We start from the raw sequence: 19,616 nt of genomic DNA on the forward strand, positions 1-19,616 counted from the left end.
ATAAGGGTGCAGCTAAAGCCTTGTTGAAGGGATTCAGAAAAATTTCACAATTTTCCTATGAAGTTTTTAAACTCAGGTTCTTAGCATATGTTGTTGTTAGGTTCTGTCAAGTCGCTTTCAGCTTATAGCAACCCCATGTGACAGAGCAGAACTGCCCCATAGAGTTTTCTAGGCTGTAATCTTTACAGAAGCAGATTGCCAGGTCTTTCTCCCGCAGAGCCCCTGGGTGGGTTCAAACAGCCACCCTTTCATTTAACAGCTGGATGCTTAACCATTGAGCCACCAGGGCTCCTCTTGTAACATGTAGTATTTCATATTATTTTAAAAACCTTGCCAATTGCCATTAAATAAGCACATCACACTGAGATGCAATAAAGAATAAAGAACTCTGTGAAAAGACCAGACTTAATGGTCTGACTGAGACTAGAGGGACCCAGGAGGTCATGATCCCTGGACCCTCTGTTAGCCCAAGACTGGAACCATTCCCAAAGCCAACTCTTCAGACAGGGATTGGACTGGACTATAGGACAGAAAATGATACTGCTGAGGAGTGAGCTTCTTGGCTCAAGTAGGCACATGAGCCTATGTGGGCAGCTCCTGTCTGGAGGGGAGATGAGAAAGCAGAAGGGGACAGGAGCTGGTTGAATGGTCACAGGGAATACAGAGTAGAGAGGAGGAGTGTGCTATCTCATTAGGGGAGAGCAACTAGGAGTACATAGCAAGGTGTATATAAATTTTTATATGAGAGACTGACTTGATTGGTAAACTTTCACTTAAAGCACAGTAAGAAAAAGTTCGAAGTAAAAAAAAAATAAACAGCTCTTCTTATTCAGCCATCACAGAACCTATGTGTAATAGTAAACCCATAGTAACTGTCTCATATTGTTTTAGAATTTTCAGATAAAGGCAAGACTGAGTCAGTATGAATTTTAAGTCTGTTCTGAGAACATACATTAAATTTCTTAAGTGTTTTTCTTTATGGTCAGAATTTGTTAGAGTAGAAACATGGGTATTCTAACCAGCTCATTCCAGTAAGTGCTGCTGGGAAGAGCAACTTGTGTGCCCCTTCCGCAGTCCTATTCGGATGGAGTCCTGGCTGCCACATGACTGACTGTGCCCCTTCCCCAGTCCTATTTGAATGGAGTCCTGGCTGCCCCGTGACTGACTGTGCCCCTTCCCCAGTCCTATTTGGATGGAGTCCTGGCTGCCCCGTGACTGACTGTGCCTCTTCCCCAGTCCTATTTGAATGGAGGCCTGGCTGCCCCGTGACTGACTGTGCCCCTTCCCCAGTCCTATTTGAATGGAGGCCTGGTTGCCCCGTGACTGACTGTGCCCCTTCCCCAGTCCTATTTGAATGGAGTCCCGGCTGCCCCGTGACTGACTGTGCCCCTTCCCTAGTCCTATTTGAATGGAGGCCTGGCTGCCCAGTGACTGACTGTGCCCCTTCCCCAGTCCTATTTGAATGGAGTCCTGGCTGCCCTGTGACCGTGCCCCTTCCCCAGTCCTATTTGAACGGAGTCCTGGCTGCCCATGACTGACTGTACCCCTTTCCCAGTCCTATTTGAATGGAGTCCCGGCTGTCCGTGACTGACTGTGCCCCTTCCCCAGTCCTATTTGAATGGAGTCCCGGCTGCCCGTGACTGACTGTACCCCTTCCCCAGTCCTATTTGAATGGAGTCCCGGCTGCCCTGTGACTGTGCCCCTTCCCCAGTCCTATTTGAATGGAGTCCCGGCTGCCCTGTGACTGTGCCCCTTCCCCAGTCCTATTTGAATGGAGTCCCGGCTGCCCATGACTGACTGTGCCCCTTCCCCAGTCCTATTTGAATGGAGTCCCGGCTGCCCCGTGACTGACTGTGCCCCTTCCCCAGTCCTATTTGAATGGAGTCCCGGCTGCCCTGTGACTGTGCCCCTTCCCCAGTCCTATTTGAATGGAGTCCCGGCTGCCCGTGACTGACTGTGCCCCTTCCCCAGTCCTATTTGAATGGAGTCCCGGCTGCCCCGTGACTGACTGTGCCCCTTCCCCAGTCCTATTTGAATGGAGTCCCGGCTGCCCTGTGACTGTGCCCCTTCCCCAGTCCTATTTGAATGGAGTCCCGGCTGCCCTGTGACTGTGCCCCTTCCCCAGTCCTATTTGAATGGAGTCCTGGCTGCCCGTGACTGACTGTGCCCCTTCCCCAGTCCTATTTGAATGGAGTCCTGGCTGCCCGTGACTGACTGTGCCCCTTCCCCAGTCCTATTTGAATGGAGTCCCGGCTGCCCTGTGACTGTGCCCCTTCCCCAGTCCTATTTGAATGGAGTCCCGGCTGCCCATGACTGACTATGCCCCTTCCCCAGTCCTATTTGAATGGAGTCCTGGCTGCCCCGTGACTGACTGTGCCCCTTCCCCAGTCCTATTTGAATGGAGTCCCGGCTGCCCTGTGACTGTGCCCCTTCCCCAGTCCTATTTGAATGGAGTCCCGGCTGCCCTGTGACTGTGCCCCTTCCCCAGTCCTATTTGAATGGAGTCCCGGCTGCCCCGTGACTGACTGCAGGCCAGAAGAGTCACAGGCTCTGGGTTCTCCACAAGCCGTACACAGTGTAGGCATCGTGGCTGTGCCTTGCATGTCGGACAGCCTTCCTCCCAGGTCTGCCCTAAAGTTAATTACTGGTTAAACTCGGTCCCCAAACCACATGATGTGAACTCTTCCCTAAATTTAGACCACTTGCGAAGTCTAAAAAATGGGCTCCAAGAAATTGGGATAAAGAACAGGTTGATTATGCTTTTGCAGAGGCAGTTTATTGTTTTTCTTCTCATTTGACTACCAAATGCATCGTGTTCCCAAAACCACTTGTGCATCCAAAAGTAACTGTCGGAGTTGGTATTTCAGTTTAATTGCCTAGACAGTGTGGGAGACCCTGGTAGCATAGTGCTTAAGAGCTACGGCTGCTGACCAAAAGGTCGGCAGTTCAAGTCCACCAGGGAGCTCTATGGGGGCAGTTCTGCTCTGTCCTGTAGGGTCACCATGAGTCGGAATCTAATTGACGGCAGCAGTTTTGTTTTCACACAGTATTATCCTTGGAGCCCTGGTGGAACAGTGATTAAGAGCTCGGCTGCTAACCAGAAGGTCGGCAGTTTGAACCCACCAGCCGTTCCTTGGAAACACTCTGGGGCAGTTTACCTCTGTCCTCCTGTAGGGTCACTGTGAGTTGGAATTGACTCGACGGCAATGAGTTTGATTTTGGTTTTTATACAGTATTTGTGAAAGCATAAATTATTGTCGCAATTTTTTTAGAATCTTGGCAGTGATTATCAAACATTTTCATAAATTTTGCCCCCGAAATTCCATTTTTACAAGTTTAGGCTAAGAAACTAACTGCATGTATAAGGATGTTGATGGTTGAAAAATAAATTGGAAAGAACTCAAATATCAAACAAATGGCTGAACAAATTATAATACATTTATGCAGTGAAACTCTGTATAGCTATTAAAATAATGTATGTAGTACACAGAGTTATTGGAAAAATGTTCACAGTGTATTCGATGAGTCAAAACATACATATGGTATGAGACCATTTTGGGAATAGAAAAAAATTACATGCATACACATACATACATGTGTAAGTATGTGTATCTGTATGTGTGTATGCATTTAAAAAAAAAAAAGAAGAAGATAGCCTGGATATTTGCATTTCGAATCTGTCAGCAAATTCTGTCAGCTCTACCTTGAAATAATCCAGAATCTTCACTATACTCAGTGCTTCTACCCTTGTCCAAGACACCTCATATCTCAACTTGGATTATTGCAGTACCTTCCTATTTGGTCACCCTGCTTCCAGCCTTGTTTCCCTACAGCCCATTCTCAACACACAGAATGGTCTTATTAAATTTAAATAAGATCATATTGTTCCTCCGCTCAGAATCTCCCCAAGGATTCCAGTCTCACTCAAAAGAAAAGCCAGAGTTTTTACAGTGGCATGTAAGGCCCTGCACGCTCTCCCCACCACCATCCCTTTCAAGGGAAACACAGCTATTGGCAAGCACTAGAATTCTCTGCAGTTGTTTTTTTTTTTTTTTTTTTTTTTTTCGGCCACAGAGGAAAAATAGGTAGCTACTCTAATTATTGTGAACTAATAACATTTACAGGTGTTTGGGGGTGGTAAGCGTAGTTATTATGCTTCTCTAATGTTTTTTGAGACTTCTTTTTTTTTTTTTTAATACCTATTTGCAAAACCTGTCTTTGAATTATGTCTTTGTGTACTGGTAGCATAGAATTCCAGAAGTCCATTTTACTGGTACCTTATTGTACAGAAATTTAAAAAAGGAAAAGATGTTAGTCTTATAGGTAAAAAAAATAGAGAGGCTTAGAGCTCCAGTTAAATGTATTTCTGTACCTAGAATACCTCCATGGGCCAAATACTTTGGATATCTAATCTGTTATCTGGGACCAAATGGGGCACATTAACTCCCTTGAAGCCTTGGGGCACGTTAACACTTGCATAATTAGCTTCAGGCTTCCTGTGTGCATTCAGCTGTCATGGAGTTGCCCTTTAAGCTAAGTGAACATGAATTCATGAGAGAGAAGGCATTGGATGCCTCACATTAAGAAAAGCAACGATCCGAAATCCAGACTTATAAAGCAGGTAAATTAAAGGGTAATTATTGTCTCCACAGGAGTCACTGCAGTGTTTCCTTGAATAGTTTCTTTTGAAGTCTAGGCTGTGTGTAACGTAATATTTAACTATTTATTGTAGTGAAAAGAAATTGTTTTATAGATGAGAGAGAAGAACAAGTTATCTGTTGGGGCTTGTTGCAAAACAGGTGAATAACCTAACTTGTTCCAGCATCCAGAGATGAAAATGTTGAAAGCAGAGCATTATTTTATCCTAATGACATCATTCTCCCAGGTGGGGTAATCTGCCTTCTTGTTCTGTACTAAACTCATTGGGAAATCCCTCTCTGGCCTCTCATAGGACTAACCCTACTCATAGTTCTGTTTTGTGCTTGACTCCCTGGGCTCTCCTGGGGTGGAAATTGGTTAGACACGTGGGACTTCGTTTTTTCCTTGGGCTCCTTCCATCAATGGGAGGAAGCGCTTAGAATCTAGACCAAGACAAATGAAGGGGAAAAGAGTGGTCCTTGGTAAAATATTCAAGTAGACTAAATTCTCTGCCTCTTGGGAATTTCTTCATCCAACAAAATTACTTTTTCCCTTTTGTTGTAACAAGGAGACACAGACGCACATACCACTAGCACTGTGTATGCAGTGTAAATGTAATTTGAAATAAGGTCTCGTGGGAAAACTCACAGGCAGAGAAGCAGCAACATGACCTGGTCCCATCCTCTTGCCGTTTATCAGGGAGGTGTGCTTGTTTAGGGCAGATACCGCTAGACTGAGTACATCATGGAAAGGGCTGCAAGCTGGAGCCCTTGCCCTCTTACCTCTCCTGTAATTACGGGGTAGGAGGCAGGGAAGCTGTGTAACAGTGGGGGCTCCCTGGTTGAGAAAGTTCTCTTGTCAGAAACAGGGATTCTCCATAGATCCCTCTGGGTGGTGTCAGCCTCTTCTTCCATTGACCTAATTCAGATCTATAGAGCCAGCTTTTTACTAAGCTACCAAACAGGATATCTCATTTGTCTGTCCTCACCTGTCATTCTAAAAATCAAAATTACCTTTCTTACAATACAGCAGAACAGATGAGATGAATTTACACCATTAGGAATAACCTATAAGTTTCCATAATAATCCTAGAAATGTTTTCAAGAGGATACTTGTAAATCCAGAAGACTCCCTAAATAATGGAGACTTACTCAGTGGATGTGGTAGCACTATGATATGATCCTTGAAAATAGGAATATGACCTGATGTTGAATCCCCAGAATCTTCTTAAAAATGAATGATATCTAGTGCCTTCATAAATTATATACTGAACTTGTTATGTAAAACATCTTTTACAGCACAGATACTTATAATACCATAGACTCTGCCTGGCCATATATCCATGAAGCAAGACTACTTGCACTACAGCTTGGCCCTGCTGCAGAGCCCTTCCCTGCTCTGGGCCTCAATCAAAGATGGTGCTCCATAAATGAGCCACAGCAGTATTCCCAAGTATGAAATATTCTGCCTCTGAACCCTAAGAGCCACATGTTTTGATTCTTGGTGGTGAGAGTTGTGAGATGCAATAATTTGTCCTTCATTTTGGAAGGGGTGTTCCAGTGTAACCCATACCTCTGAAAACCCTAAAAACTTTGTTGACATAGTGGGCCCTTGAGTCTGTGTCTCTCTCTCACCTTCTGGAGCACATGTATCTCCCCAGACTCCAGTGTACTTGCTATTTGGTATTCATTTGGTCTGATTAACATGATGTCATATGTGCAGTAATGTGATGGCCTGCAGAATGTCCAGACAGTCTGATCGAATTTAACTAGATTATACCAGAAGGAGAATTAACCTAGCTCTGGGTAAAACCATAAATGTACTGTTGTCCATCTCATAAGTATGTGAACTGCTTCAGTTCTGTATTCTTGATTAGGATGGGGGGAGGCAGAAAACCTTTCACCAGATAAGTGGCTGCATAACATGTACTAAAGGCCATGTTAATTTGCTCTAGGAAAGATCACATGTGGCACAGCACCTACAATTGGGGCTCCTAATTGGTTAAATTTGCAGTAGTCCACTGTCTGGGTATTATATGGGTCACACTGGTCAATTAAATGGGTATATGGTGAGGACCCCACCCCTGAATCCATTAGTTTTTTAGGGTGGTAGTAATCTCTCAGTTACCCTTGTGCTACTAAGGAGGGTCCCTGACTTTGATATTTTGCCTTAAATTGGGAATTAATAACCCTCAGCCTTGCATTGTCTTTCTCTAACTCAGTGGTTCTCGAACTTTAGTGTGCATCAGGATCACCTGAAGAATCCCTTAAAACACAGATTGCTAGACCCCACCTCTCGAGTTTCTGACTGAGTATTTACATTTCTAATAAATAACCAAGTAATACTGGGGGTGGGAGAGTGGGAACCATGCTTTTAGTACTGTTCTCCCAATGCAGTGATAGTGAGTGCCCAGCAGGAGCTATCCAGTTCTGTTGTCCTTAAAACTACTATTACTTCTTCCAATCCCCTCGAACACCAGTGCATTCCTTTCCACCATTGTTTCATCCCAGTTCACCGTAGGAGAAGGTTTTAACAATTTTACCGATACAGCATGCCAGAGATTATTCATTCTCTACCTAGCAGCAGTGTTGGGGTCCTCATTGCTACAAAGATCCATCTCCAAAATACTATCTTAGCATCTGCTTCCTTGTACCACTCCTGGCACCAGCTGTCTTAGGTGGGGTTCCTGGAGAAATAGCCTATAAGATGGAGATTTGCACATAGGAAGTTTGTGAGGAGTGCTGTCAGGAACAGTTGTGAGGAAATTAAAAGAATCAGGATCAGGTAGAGGGAGAAGTTGAACTGCAATGCAGTTGGTTGCCTCGAAGACCTTGGTTACTTCCATTGGGGAGTTCTGGAAAAGAGATGGCCCTTCAGAATTATCCCCTTTTGAGTTAGGTGGTCAGACATTTATATTGCTTCTTTTGCATTGACTGGATGTGGGCTGTCCCTGGGGCAGGGCTGGGACCTCGGGCTGGCGTGTGACCTTGGAAATAGTGACTCTTTTTGGCTGAGGGCTATTCCTAAGAGAAGAGCTTAGCTGTGAGCTGTTAGTAGCCAATACTTTCAGCAGCTGGGGCAACGAGTGCCTCAGTCTGGAAGGGGAACCTGGGCAGCCTACCACAGTATTCCACCTGCCCACACTCCTGGCCATCAGTGGTGGACCTATTCATTAGTCATCTATTCTGACAAGGGTGTTATATCAGAAGTGGAAATTCCTTTCTAATCTCTGCACTTCTAACTAAGAACACTCCTTTCACTACCACGGTGGATCCAGTCCCCTGTCCTCTTCGCAGAAGCTTACATTATTTTCTCTCTTGTATACTCACTCTCCCCTCTCAACTGAATCTCCTTAGTTTCTAAGTATATCCATTAAAAAAAAAATTAAACCTTCCTTAATCTCCGCACGTCCCTCTAATTTCCACCCTCTCTCTTCTTCCCATTACAGTAGATATTCTTGAATTATCTATACTCACAGTCCATTTCGCTATCTTTTGCTCATTCGTCCCCCTAACTCCAGTGTAGCTTCAGCCTGCATAATTACCCAAAACCAAAACTAAACAAAAAACCACCAACCTTGTTACTAAGCTAATCGGTGACCTCTTTTGTTTTTAAGACATCTGAACATTTTCTAAGCTTCGTTTCACTTGACCTTTTACCTCCTGTCTTCTTGAAACTCTCTTCTCCCTTATATGAACCCGTTCTCCTGGTTTTTTGTCTCTTGGTATACTATCTCAGGTCCCCTTTGCTACCTCACCCTCCTACATCCAACCTTTAAATGTTAACATTTTTCAAAGCTTAGCTCTGTTGCTCTTACTTGCCATCGAGTCAATTCCAATTCATCATGAACTCAAGTGTGCAGAGTAGAACTGCTCCACAGGGTCCTCAAGGCTGCGACCTTTCAGAAGCAGATCTCCAGGCCTGTCCTCAGAAGGGCTTCTGGGTAGGCTCAGACCACAAACCTGTCAGCTAGTAGTCAAGCGCTTAACTGTTTGCTAACGATTTGTGCCACCCAGGGACCTCTGAAGGTGTAGGCTCTCTTTTTATACTACACTAGTTGATTACATCTGTGACTTCAGTTAATATCTTTATGCTAGCAACTCTTAACTGTAACCTCTTCTCTAATTTAAAGATAAAAAGATACATGCACAAACACTAACTCCAAATGGATCAAAGACCTAAACATAAGGTCTAAAACGATAAAGATCTTGGAAGAAAAAATAGGGACAACGTTAGGAGCGCTAATACAAGGCATAAACAGAATACAAAACATTACTAAAAATGATGAAGAGAAACCAGATAACTGGGAGCTCCTAAAAATCAAACACCTACGCTCATCTAAAGACTTCACCAAAAGAGTAAAAAAGACCACCTACAGACTGGGAAAAATTTTTCAGCTACGACATCTCCGACCAACGCCTGATCTCTAAAATCTAAAGATAAAAAGAAGGATATCCAACTGCCAACTTATTGTCTTCATATAGATGTTGCCCAGGCTCAACACATCCCAGCATTGAACAATTCCTCTTACTGCAAAATGTGGCATCACTATCTATCTACCTGTTAACTAAGTCAGAAACTGGGGAGTTACAGTCTTCATCTGCCGTATCTAATCAATCATGTCCACAATTTAAACTCCTAAATATCTTTTGCGTGTGTGTGTGAAAATATACACACACACACAAAAATACATCATTTCAACGATTTCTACATGCATAATTCACTGACATTGGTTACATTCTTCATGTTGTGCTGCCTTTCTCTACATCATTTTCCAAATTATTTCACCATCATTAACATAAACTCACTGTCCCCTGAGCCTCTCAGCTAACCTTTTGAGTTACAGTTGTCTGTTTGATCACATACAGATAATACTTTAAAAGAGCAGAATACTCAAGGCAAACAATCTGTACTAATTAAGCTAAACTATTTTTTTTTTTTTATTTGGTTTAAAGATGGCTGCAGGATATAGTTTTGGTTTAAGGTTTAAAGATTTCCTCAGGGCAATAGTTTCATGGGGTTCGTCCAGTCTCAGTGGCTCCAGAAAGTCCGGCTCCTGAATATCTCTTGAATCTCAGTCCTTCTTTCCTTCTCCCATCACCATCACCAGTTAATTACTTCATGCTTTTACTCATTGCATTTAACTCTCTTACCCATCTAGAATTTATTTTAGCACATGGTAGGAGCTTGTTAGCCTGCTTTTGAAGAAGGAATCATTGGTAGTAGTTTAGAGAGACAAATATTGTTTCTGACAGGAATCAAGTGAAAAACTTATTTAAAAAATTACTAGTGATGCCTTGAGTTTTCCAAATATTGATCTGAAATGCTATTGAAAACTTCTAAAGAGATTATCAAATGATCACACTTCCCAGTTTTGTTTCAAAATAATTGATAAGTAAACAAAATGGGTATAAAATTTTCAGTGTATAATGAACCAAGAAAAAAAATGTTTATATGATTGATTTTGTTAATTGGCTTCTTTAACTTCCTTTATGGAGAAAAGTAAACTGTGACTCCTGAGGGTAAGAATTTTGTCTTATAGTCTCATTTCAAGGTCATAAATATTAGTTACTTTATTCCCAATATCATAAATATTAGATGAATGAGTTAAAGCCTCTGTTCAAGGCAAAGGAGGTGAACTCAGTGTTATATATAGCATAAGAACCAGCCTGTTATCTCATAATCATTACAGTTTTCATGTAATATATTGCTGGAAGCAGGATTTATTTTTATTTAAATATGACTATAAATCGTTCTGTGATAGTATTTTACTTAAGGATGTAATCTAACTTACAGCCTTCAAGTTTAGATATTTTCTAATTACTGGTCTAATTATTAGACCTTATTGGCCTTTTATAGCTAAAGACATCCCTTTCTAGTTAATTTGATTTGTTATTTTTCATCCTGACGACCATCTGTGAGGGTGAACGCCAGATTCATACCATTAGGATTTAAATCCCAGCTTTAGCTATGTAAGCCTCAGTTTCTTCATCTGAAAATGATGATAACTACTAGTACCGCTGAAACCAAAACCCATTGCCACTGAGTTGAATCCGACTTATAACGACCTTATAGGACAGAGTAGAACTGTTCCATATGGTTTCCAGGGAGCACCTGGTAGATTCGAATTGCCGAGCATTTGGTTAGCAGCCATAGCTCGTGACCACTACACCACCAGGGTTTCCACTAGTACCCCCTTATAGGCTTGTTCCAAGTAACATACAAGTTACTTTGAATAGTACCTGATACAGGGTAAGCCCTCAGTAAATGTTAGTTATTATTTTTAAACTAACACTTTCAAAAAAACTTATTGATTATGCATGTGGGGAATAGATCTAGGTGTAAACTTGGGCATAAGCCCACCTCAACTCCTAATTTCTCCATAGGCTTTCATGATAACTTTAGACTTATCTTGATCTTAAAAAAAAAAAAAAAAAAATTTGCCCGAGCCTAGAAGAGCTAGATGTTGCCCAGCTACCACCACTGACCAGCTGCTCTGACAGGGATCACAATAGATGGTCCCAGACAGAGCAGAAGAAAAATGTAGAAAAAAATTCAAATTCACTAAAGACCAGGTTTACTGGTCTGACAGAGACTGGAGGAACCCCCAAGACTATGGCCCCTGGACACCCTGCTGACTCAGAACTGAAGTCCACTTTCAGCGAAAGATTAGATAGGCCTATAAAACAAACAATAATACACATGAGGAGTGTGCTGCTTAGTTCAATCAAGTATGTGAGACCAAATGGGCAACACCTGGCCCAAAAGCAAAGACGAGAAGGCAGGAAGGGACAGGAAAACTAGACACAGGAAACTTGGGGTATGAAGAGAAAGGAGGAGAGTGCTGATGCAGACACATTGCAGGGATTGCAACCAATATCGCAAAACAATTTGTGTACAACTTTTTAAATAAGAAACTAATTTGTGCTGTAAACTTTGACCTAAAAGCACAATAAAATTAAAAAAAAAATTTCAGTTAGTAGAAACTATAGATCAAGAAGGAAGAGGGGTAATTAAGAAGATGCTTTGGGACAGCTTGTTGAGTATTTTGGTTTCCCAATTTATAAATGCATTACATTCTTAAGAGGATATTTTATTAAGAGCAAAAAATGAAATTAATAGAGCTTGCCTTCTCCATGTGACTTCTAAAGGAAAAACAGGGCGAAGGATGAAACTTTTTTGCCTTAAATCTGTGATTTTTTTTCCCCTTGCACTTACTCATGCAGTTTTCCTCAGTAAAAAGCAGTGAGTTCAGGAGACTGTATTGGAAGAACAATAAAATAAAATTCTTATTTCCTATTTTTGCTTAGGAGCCTAAAATTGGAATTGTCATTTAGTCTTTTTAATAATGGTCAGTTGATCCAGTCATGATTCTTTCCTTTGTAGTGTGTTTCCATGATGTCTAACTTACAGAATTATGTACCAATTAGGCACTGATCAAATCATTTTACTGACTTGTGTGTGGAAACCCTGGTGGCATAGTGTCTAGGTGCTGTATATGCAGACCAAAGGGCCAGCAGTTCGAATACACCAGACACTCCTTGGAAACTCTGTGGGGCAGTTCTGTTCTGTCATACAGGGTCGCTATCAGTTGGAATCGACTCAGCGGCAGTGGGTTTGGTTTGGACTTCTGGATATTAATTATATAAATGAACACATTACTATTAATGGTTTTGTGTTTTGCGTTTATTTTCTTAGCATTTTAGTAAGACAGTTATATGTTCTGTAAATAATGATAATTTTCCCCCTCTTTTTTTAACATATATGTTTTATTTTATTTCATTGTATTGTTTTGGCTAGAACTTTCCAAATAATAGCAGTTGTAAACATCATACTTAGCTCATTACATTACAATGAACGTCTCTAGGACTCTTCAATTCAGTGTTTTGTGAATCTTGGTTTCACGTAAATATTCTTTACCATATTAAAGAAGTACCTGCTACTGTTTCTCAAAAAGAAAAAAAACATTAGGAACACTTGAATTTTATCAAATGCTTTTTCAGCGTCTAGCATGCTAATCAAACTGATTTTACTCCTTTGACCTAGTTTATCACACTGTGATCATAAAAATACTGCATTTGCCGTTTCTTTTATTACTTGTGCATTTGTTTGTTTTGTGTGTGTGTGTGTGAATATATAACGAGTCTTTCTAAATGTCCCTTGAACACTTAAAAAATATGTGTAGTCTCTACCAGAATGCAGTATTCAATACATACTAATTTGAACTTGTGGTTTGTATTATATAAAGCCTCCATGGCCCCCCTGCAGTACAGTTGGATGGGAGTATACAGCTGCGCAACCACAGAAAACACTCAGGAAGCAGCCTAATTAATTTACCCTGCTTTGAGCATATTGAATCACTAAATGGTAAGAAACTAAATCTTGTGTTACAGTGAAAAAGTCATTACAAATTCAGCAAAGTGGCAGGGTAAAAGGTCAACACACAGAAATCAATAGGGTTTCTATACCTCAGCAATGTGCAAGAGGAAAAAAATGTTAAGGAAAGATTACCATTTATAATAGCATCCAAAAGAATAAAATACCTAGGAACAAATTTAACCAAGAAGGTGGAAGGCCTGTATACAGAAAACTTTAAAGCATTGCTGAAAGAAATTAAAGTCCTAAATAAATGACATTCCGTGTTCATGGACTGGAAGGCTTAACATAGTTAAGATATCAACACTACCCAAAGCAATCTATAAATTCAGTGCAATCCCTGGGAAAATCCTAATAGCCTTCTTGATAGAAATGGAAAAGCCAATCCTCAAATACATATATGGAAGGACAAGGGACCCTGAATAGCTAAAACAATCTTAAAGAATAAAGTTGGAGGACTCATACTGCTTGACTTAAAAGCACACTGTAAACCTATAGTAATTTAAAAAGCCTCATACTGATGTATTTATTATCTGTGAAACTAACAGAAGATCATACCAAAGTAGGGTGGGTCCTAATCCAGTCCAAATGCTGTAAAAGAGAAGAGACACAGAAATGGACAAAAGAAAGCCAGCTGTTTGACAACAGAGTTATACTGCAGCTGCAGGCCAAGGAGCGCCTGGAGCTGCCGGAACCCGGAGAGACAAGAAAGTATCTTCCCCTAGAGTCTTTGAAGAGAACATGGCCCTATCTACACTCGGAATTTGGACTTCTCATCTCCAGAACTGTGAGCCAATACGTTTCTGTTCTTATAAGCCAAAAAATAAAACAAAGTACTCCAGAGAAGGGCTATTGGGATGTTGAAGTTCTGGAAGCAAGCCTAAGAAACTTTAATAGGGACATGCAAACAGTTTGTATGTGTATGTGTGTGTGTGTTTTAATAATACTTTTTTGTGTTTTCAGTTAAAAGTTTACACAGCAAATTAGGTTCTCAGTTTAACAATTTCTGTACAAATTGGTGACATTGGTTACGTTTTTCACATTGTGTTGATATTCTCATTATTTCCATTCTGGTTGTTCCATTTCCATTAATCTAGTTTCCCTGCCCCACCCCTTTTATATCTATGGTAATAAAAAAAATAGTTCTCATTTATTCAGAGGTCCATCATTCAGATGAGAAAGCATATATATTTTTTATTTCTCTAGAAAATAAAACTAGGGCAGTTAGTGGGAGCTACACAGAAGTAGATTTGGGCTCTGCATGAGAAAGAACTCAATTGACGTGGCCAAAAATGGTATAGGCCTCGGGAATGGTGACCTCTCTCTCATCAAATAGAGACTTTATGATCATCCTTACAAATTCAATAGTAAGGTTCATCATTGAACAGAGGGTCATATTCTAAAGTCTTTTGTAACTCAGAGTTTTCCAATATTGTATATTACTTCTTTGTTCTACAGTATCATTTTAAAACAGAAGTGGTACAAGGAGGGATTTTATGGTAGGAGAAGCAAACCAATTCGCTAACCTGTTCATTTTTTTTTTTTTAATGTTGTTCATTCCGTCAGTACTACCAGAAAAAGAATTGAAGGCAGCAAATGACTCATTATGTTGTTCTGGGGAGCCAGAATTAGAGCCGTATTCTTGTGCATTTTCTTTTAAAAAATACCAAGTGACACAGCCATGAAAGTTTCAAGACCCCTAGTGTTATTGCTTGAGACTCTGATTAGTGACTTATTACACATAGAAAAAGATAACTTTTTCCCCCTTACCACTAAAGCAAAGTAGAAAAATCTGTGCTTCAGAGAACAATCTAGAGTTGTTATTGTTGATTCTCAGTGGTAGAATATTATAAAAATGGATTCTTAACCAGAATGCACTTCATGTATCTTCATTTCCTAGTAGCAAAGGTCATTGTGAAAATCTAAAAGATGTAGTAATGCACTTTGGTATAGAATTTTATTATTGTTTTAATCAGTGTCTACATATGTTAAGATCATTTTGGAAATAGATTATGGTATTTGCAGCAGGGGGAGAAAGCCTCATAGTTCACTCTGTAAGTAGCCTGGACTTCAAAGGAATTCTTTCAGAATGGATTTTTTCTTTAAGGAAATAGATTGTGAATTAGGGTAAATCCAAATGAGCAGGTTGTGGTAGTATCTATTTCTAAGGACACCTGAAAGCTTTCCAGAACAACTAGATTCAAACAGTACTCCGAAGCCTCCATTTAAGTGGAGACAGGGAAGTTCACAAGAGAATTGCCTGACAGCATATTCTTGTGTCGTGTGTTTCACTTAGAGCAAGCTGGGGTTTTGTTCCTTTGCTTGCTTGTGTGTTTTATATGCTTTGACATGATACGCAGGTGAAAATTGAATATTCAGCCTGAGAGAACTGCTGCTCAAGGGACCTTCACTAATAGACTGGGCAGGCCTAAATGAGAATGTACAGGTCTGTTGCCCTAACCTGCCATATCAGTAGCCAGAGCGCAGGAGTTCAGCCTCTCCACCAAGTAGCTTCACATAAGAAGCCCTGGTGGCATAATGATTAAGTGCTTGGCTGCTAACTGAAAGGTTGGCATTTCAGACAAACCTGGGAGCTCTGTGGGAGAAAGACCTGGGAATCTGCTCCAGTAAAGAATTAAAGCTTAGAAAACCCTATGGGGCAGTACTACGCTGTCACATGGGCTCGCTGTAAGTCGAAATCTATTTAACGGCATTTAACAACAACAATAAAGCTCCACATACAGCAGATACTCTGCTTGAGAGTAACTAAACCAAAAACAAAAAACCCAGTTGCCATTGAGCCAATTCTAACTCGTGACCCATGTGTTACAGAGTAGAACTGCCCTTCATAGGGTTTTCAGTAGCTGGGCTCTTTTGAAAGTAGCTCGCCAGGGCTTCCTTCTGAGGTCCCTCTGGATGGATTTGAACTGCCAACCTTTCAGATAATAGCCGAGCGCTTAACTGTTTGTGCCACTCAGGGATTCCTTGAAAGCAACTATGCCAGGGTAGAAAGAAGATGTATAAACCTTTTGCTTTATTTGGTAAAATGAGTTTAATCTTAGTTGTAGAAGGAAATATTAAGTATGATTGGCCAGAATAACCCATTCAGTCACTTAAGTGTTCCAGGCACTCACGAGACAACAAAAAAAAGATAATGATACAGCTGAAATTTTAAGCACTCATTGTTCACTCTGTGTAACCAGTAGAGATAGGGACTAGGAAAGCTGCTTTGGTTCATTTATGGGAACATATTGACTTGGCCAGTCTTTTTCCTACTTCTGTTAATTTGGACTGTATTCCTTCTAATGCTGTGATGCCACCTTCTCTTTCACTGTTTCCTTTCCCTTTCCTTGCACCTTAAATCTTAGCATCGTACTGCATCCTGCTGCTTTTCCTCATCCTTCTCCTCCACCCCCTTTTCTCCTTGGTCAACTTCAGGTCCTTTGCAGCTAACCACATACATGCTAATTTAGAGTCCAAGTTTTAACCTCTCTCTTCTAAGCTTTAGACCCATATTTCCAGCTACCTCCTGAACATCTGCATCTGAATATACTGTGGACCCCGCCAATTCAGCAGATCCCAACTAGACTCGTTTTACTTCTCAAACCTTTTTCTGTTTTCTCTTTTGGTTGATGCCGTGCAAGCTACCCAGTAGCCTAAGCCAGTCATGCTGTCATCTCTTTCCACTTTTAACTCACTGTTAACTAAATCATTAAGTTACGTAAATTCTGCCTCCCTAAGATTTTTCAAAATTGTATCCTCTTCTCCATTACCACTGCCACACAGTTCAAACTTTGAACATTTACAAGAGCTTCTGTGATCTTCTCTGAAGCCCGCTCTTGTTTCCAACTCATCCTTCACACTGTAGTCAGAGAAGTCCTTTATGAATGACTGTTTGACTGTGTCACCCTCCACACACACACTTAAAACCTTCAGTGGTTTTATGTTTTCTGAAGTTGTTACAATCTCAAGTGTCTACAGGGATTAGGCAAATCATGTGTAAGAATGAAGTGAGCCATGCACAGCTTGACCAAGGTAAATGATGTCAGTAAGAAGTGTACAAGAGGAAAGGACATTTTTGGTAAAGATATGACAAATATAATTTTGCAACAACGACCAAAAACCGTGTGTGGTTACACAAATATATATATAGGCATATATATGTATGGGTATGAATATGTGGGTACACAAGTGTTCAAAGATAGATATATCTATAGGCATGTACCTACAGGTATGTGTGTGCATGAATATATATTGATATATACAATAAACCACATAGGGTACACAGTTATGGACACTTCTTAAATATAATCAAACACCTCACGAGATTGGTTTTCAGGATTTGAAGACCTGGGACTTTAGTCTCATGGGGCAACTCAGTCAATTGGCATAATATAGTTCATAAAGCATGTGTTCTACATCCCAATGTGGCGAGTAGTGTCTGTGGTCTTAAAAGCTTGTGAGCAGCCATCTAAGATACAACTTTTACTCTCTGTTCATCCAGAACAAAAGAGAAAGCAGGAAACCAAAGACTCAAAGAAGAAAACAGTTTACAGGACTAACAACCTACATGGACCATGGCCTCATCTACCCTGAGACCGGAAGAACCAGATGATGCCCAGCTATCGCGACTGACTGTTCAGATCAGGGCGATAATAGATCGATCCAGATAGAATGGAAGAAAGATGTGGAACAGAGCTCAAATTCTTAAAAAATCCAAACTTACTGAACCAGTTGAGACTAGAGATCTTCTTGAGACTATTGCCCTGAGACCCTGAGATACTCTTTAAACCTTAAACTGAAATTATCCCTTGAGATCACCTTTTAGCTAAATAACAGATTGGCTCGTAAAATAAAGAATATCACCCATAAGTAATGAGCTCCTTTAAAAAATCATCTATAGGAGGCAGGGCCAAGATGATGGAGTAGTCAGATGCTTCTGGTGATCCCTCGTACAACAAAGACCCCAAAAAACAAGTGAATTGATTTTATATATGACAATCTAGGAGCCCTGAACATCAAAGACAAAATTTAGAAACCTGACTGAGCAGCATGGGGAGGGAGAGATAGCTCAGAAGCGGTTAGGAGTTGCTGGACCTGACTTGATGGAAACCAACACCCCTCAGGCATGATGTTCTGGTGCGGCCGCAGTGGGGCTGGCAGTGGGACACAGTTTCCTCCAGGGAGAGAAAGCGAGTCTCACAGAGTCTACTCACGCCTCCAGGATCAGCAAAGAATAGCACTCTCAGCAAAAGATAAGTGCTTGCGTCTAATTTACCATGCAGGTCAAATAGCACCCCTTGCAAAAGAACTGTCTCTCATTTATCCGATCCCTCCTCCCTCTGCCCTAGTGCCCAAGCCTGCTTCAGTGGCTGTCGATTTCCCTGGTTCTGGGATAGGTTCTGCTGTGTGCTCTGAGCCATTCTCCTGGCCTTGGAGAAGGAACAGACTAACAAATGGGGAAAAAATCATCTTCTGGCTCCCCTAAGCTGGGAACTCGGGGCAGAAGCAGCTCCTGTCCAAGCACAAACAGTCCACAGACTTTTAATGCCTTTCACCCCTGCGTGGACCTGTGTGGGCCCATTTCAGCAAAAAGGCCCTTGTTGGCAGAGTGCAACAGTGTATGTGCCTGAGGTCTGACTTCAGCTGTTTCAGTTGTGTGGTGGAGAAGCAGATTTTTGATGTTTGACACCACTCTACATATTAAGCAGAGTCCTCACCTACCCACATCAGGGGCCTGAGGATGGGTGGCTCCACCCATGCCACCTAGCCACCTGTGAGATAAGTGGTGCCTCCCAGTCCTTACAACCAAGAGCATTGGGTGCCCATGGTCTGGCTGCAGAGCCCACACACCTGTGTGCTCTAGGGAACAGGGACTCACTTTCCTCACAGACACTCGGGGGGCGATTGTAGGCCCCTGCCCTGCTCAGTCTGACCCCCGGCTGCAACCAGATACCTGTGCCTACACCAATCACCCCTGCTCCTCTAAGACTGTAGGAAAGAGCCTGCACCACACACTTGGTGACTGACTATGTGGACACATGAGCTGAATCCATACAAGAAAAGTGAATGGGCTGTTAGGCTCATATACCTGCTAACAGCTCTAGTCATCTGGTGACAGGACATTAGAGCCTCAAAGGTGCCAATAGTCAAGCTAGCTCACTCAAGCAGCCTATTCAGGCATATTGAAACAAAACAAAGCAAGAAGCTAGGACACAGTAAGCAAACATAAAATAACTAAATATACTAATTTATAGATGGCTTGGAGACAACAGTCAATATCAAATCACAGAAAGAAGCAACAAGCTCCCAAAACAGAATCAAGGGATCTTCCAGATGAAGAGATATTCCTGGAATTACCAGAGGTAGAATACAAAAGGTTAATATACAGAACTCTTCAAGAGATCAGGAAGGAGATCAGGCAAAACAGAACAAGCCCAGGAACACACAGATAAAGCAGTGAAGGAAATTAAGAAGGTTATTCAAGACCATAATGACAAATTTAATAGGCTGCAAGAATCCATAGAGAGACGGAAAACAGAAATTCAGAAGATTAACAATAAAATTTCAGAATTAGACAACTCAATAGAAAGTCAGAGGAG

General features: G+C 41.4%; 1 protein-coding gene across 1 annotated transcript in view; it reads left to right on the forward strand.

The window, feature by feature from the left end:
- The window catches only part of MICU1 (mitochondrial calcium uptake 1), a 272,079-nt gene that overhangs the window by 108,221 nt on the left and 144,242 nt on the right, over positions 1-19,616 (forward strand). The gene's annotated exons all lie outside the window — the stretch shown is intronic.

The sequence above is a fragment of the Elephas maximus genome, chromosome 16 (assembly GCF_024166365.1).
Source record: "Elephas maximus indicus isolate mEleMax1 chromosome 16, mEleMax1 primary haplotype, whole genome shotgun sequence".
In the NCBI taxonomy this organism is placed as follows: Eukaryota; Metazoa; Chordata; class Mammalia; order Proboscidea; family Elephantidae; genus Elephas; species Elephas maximus.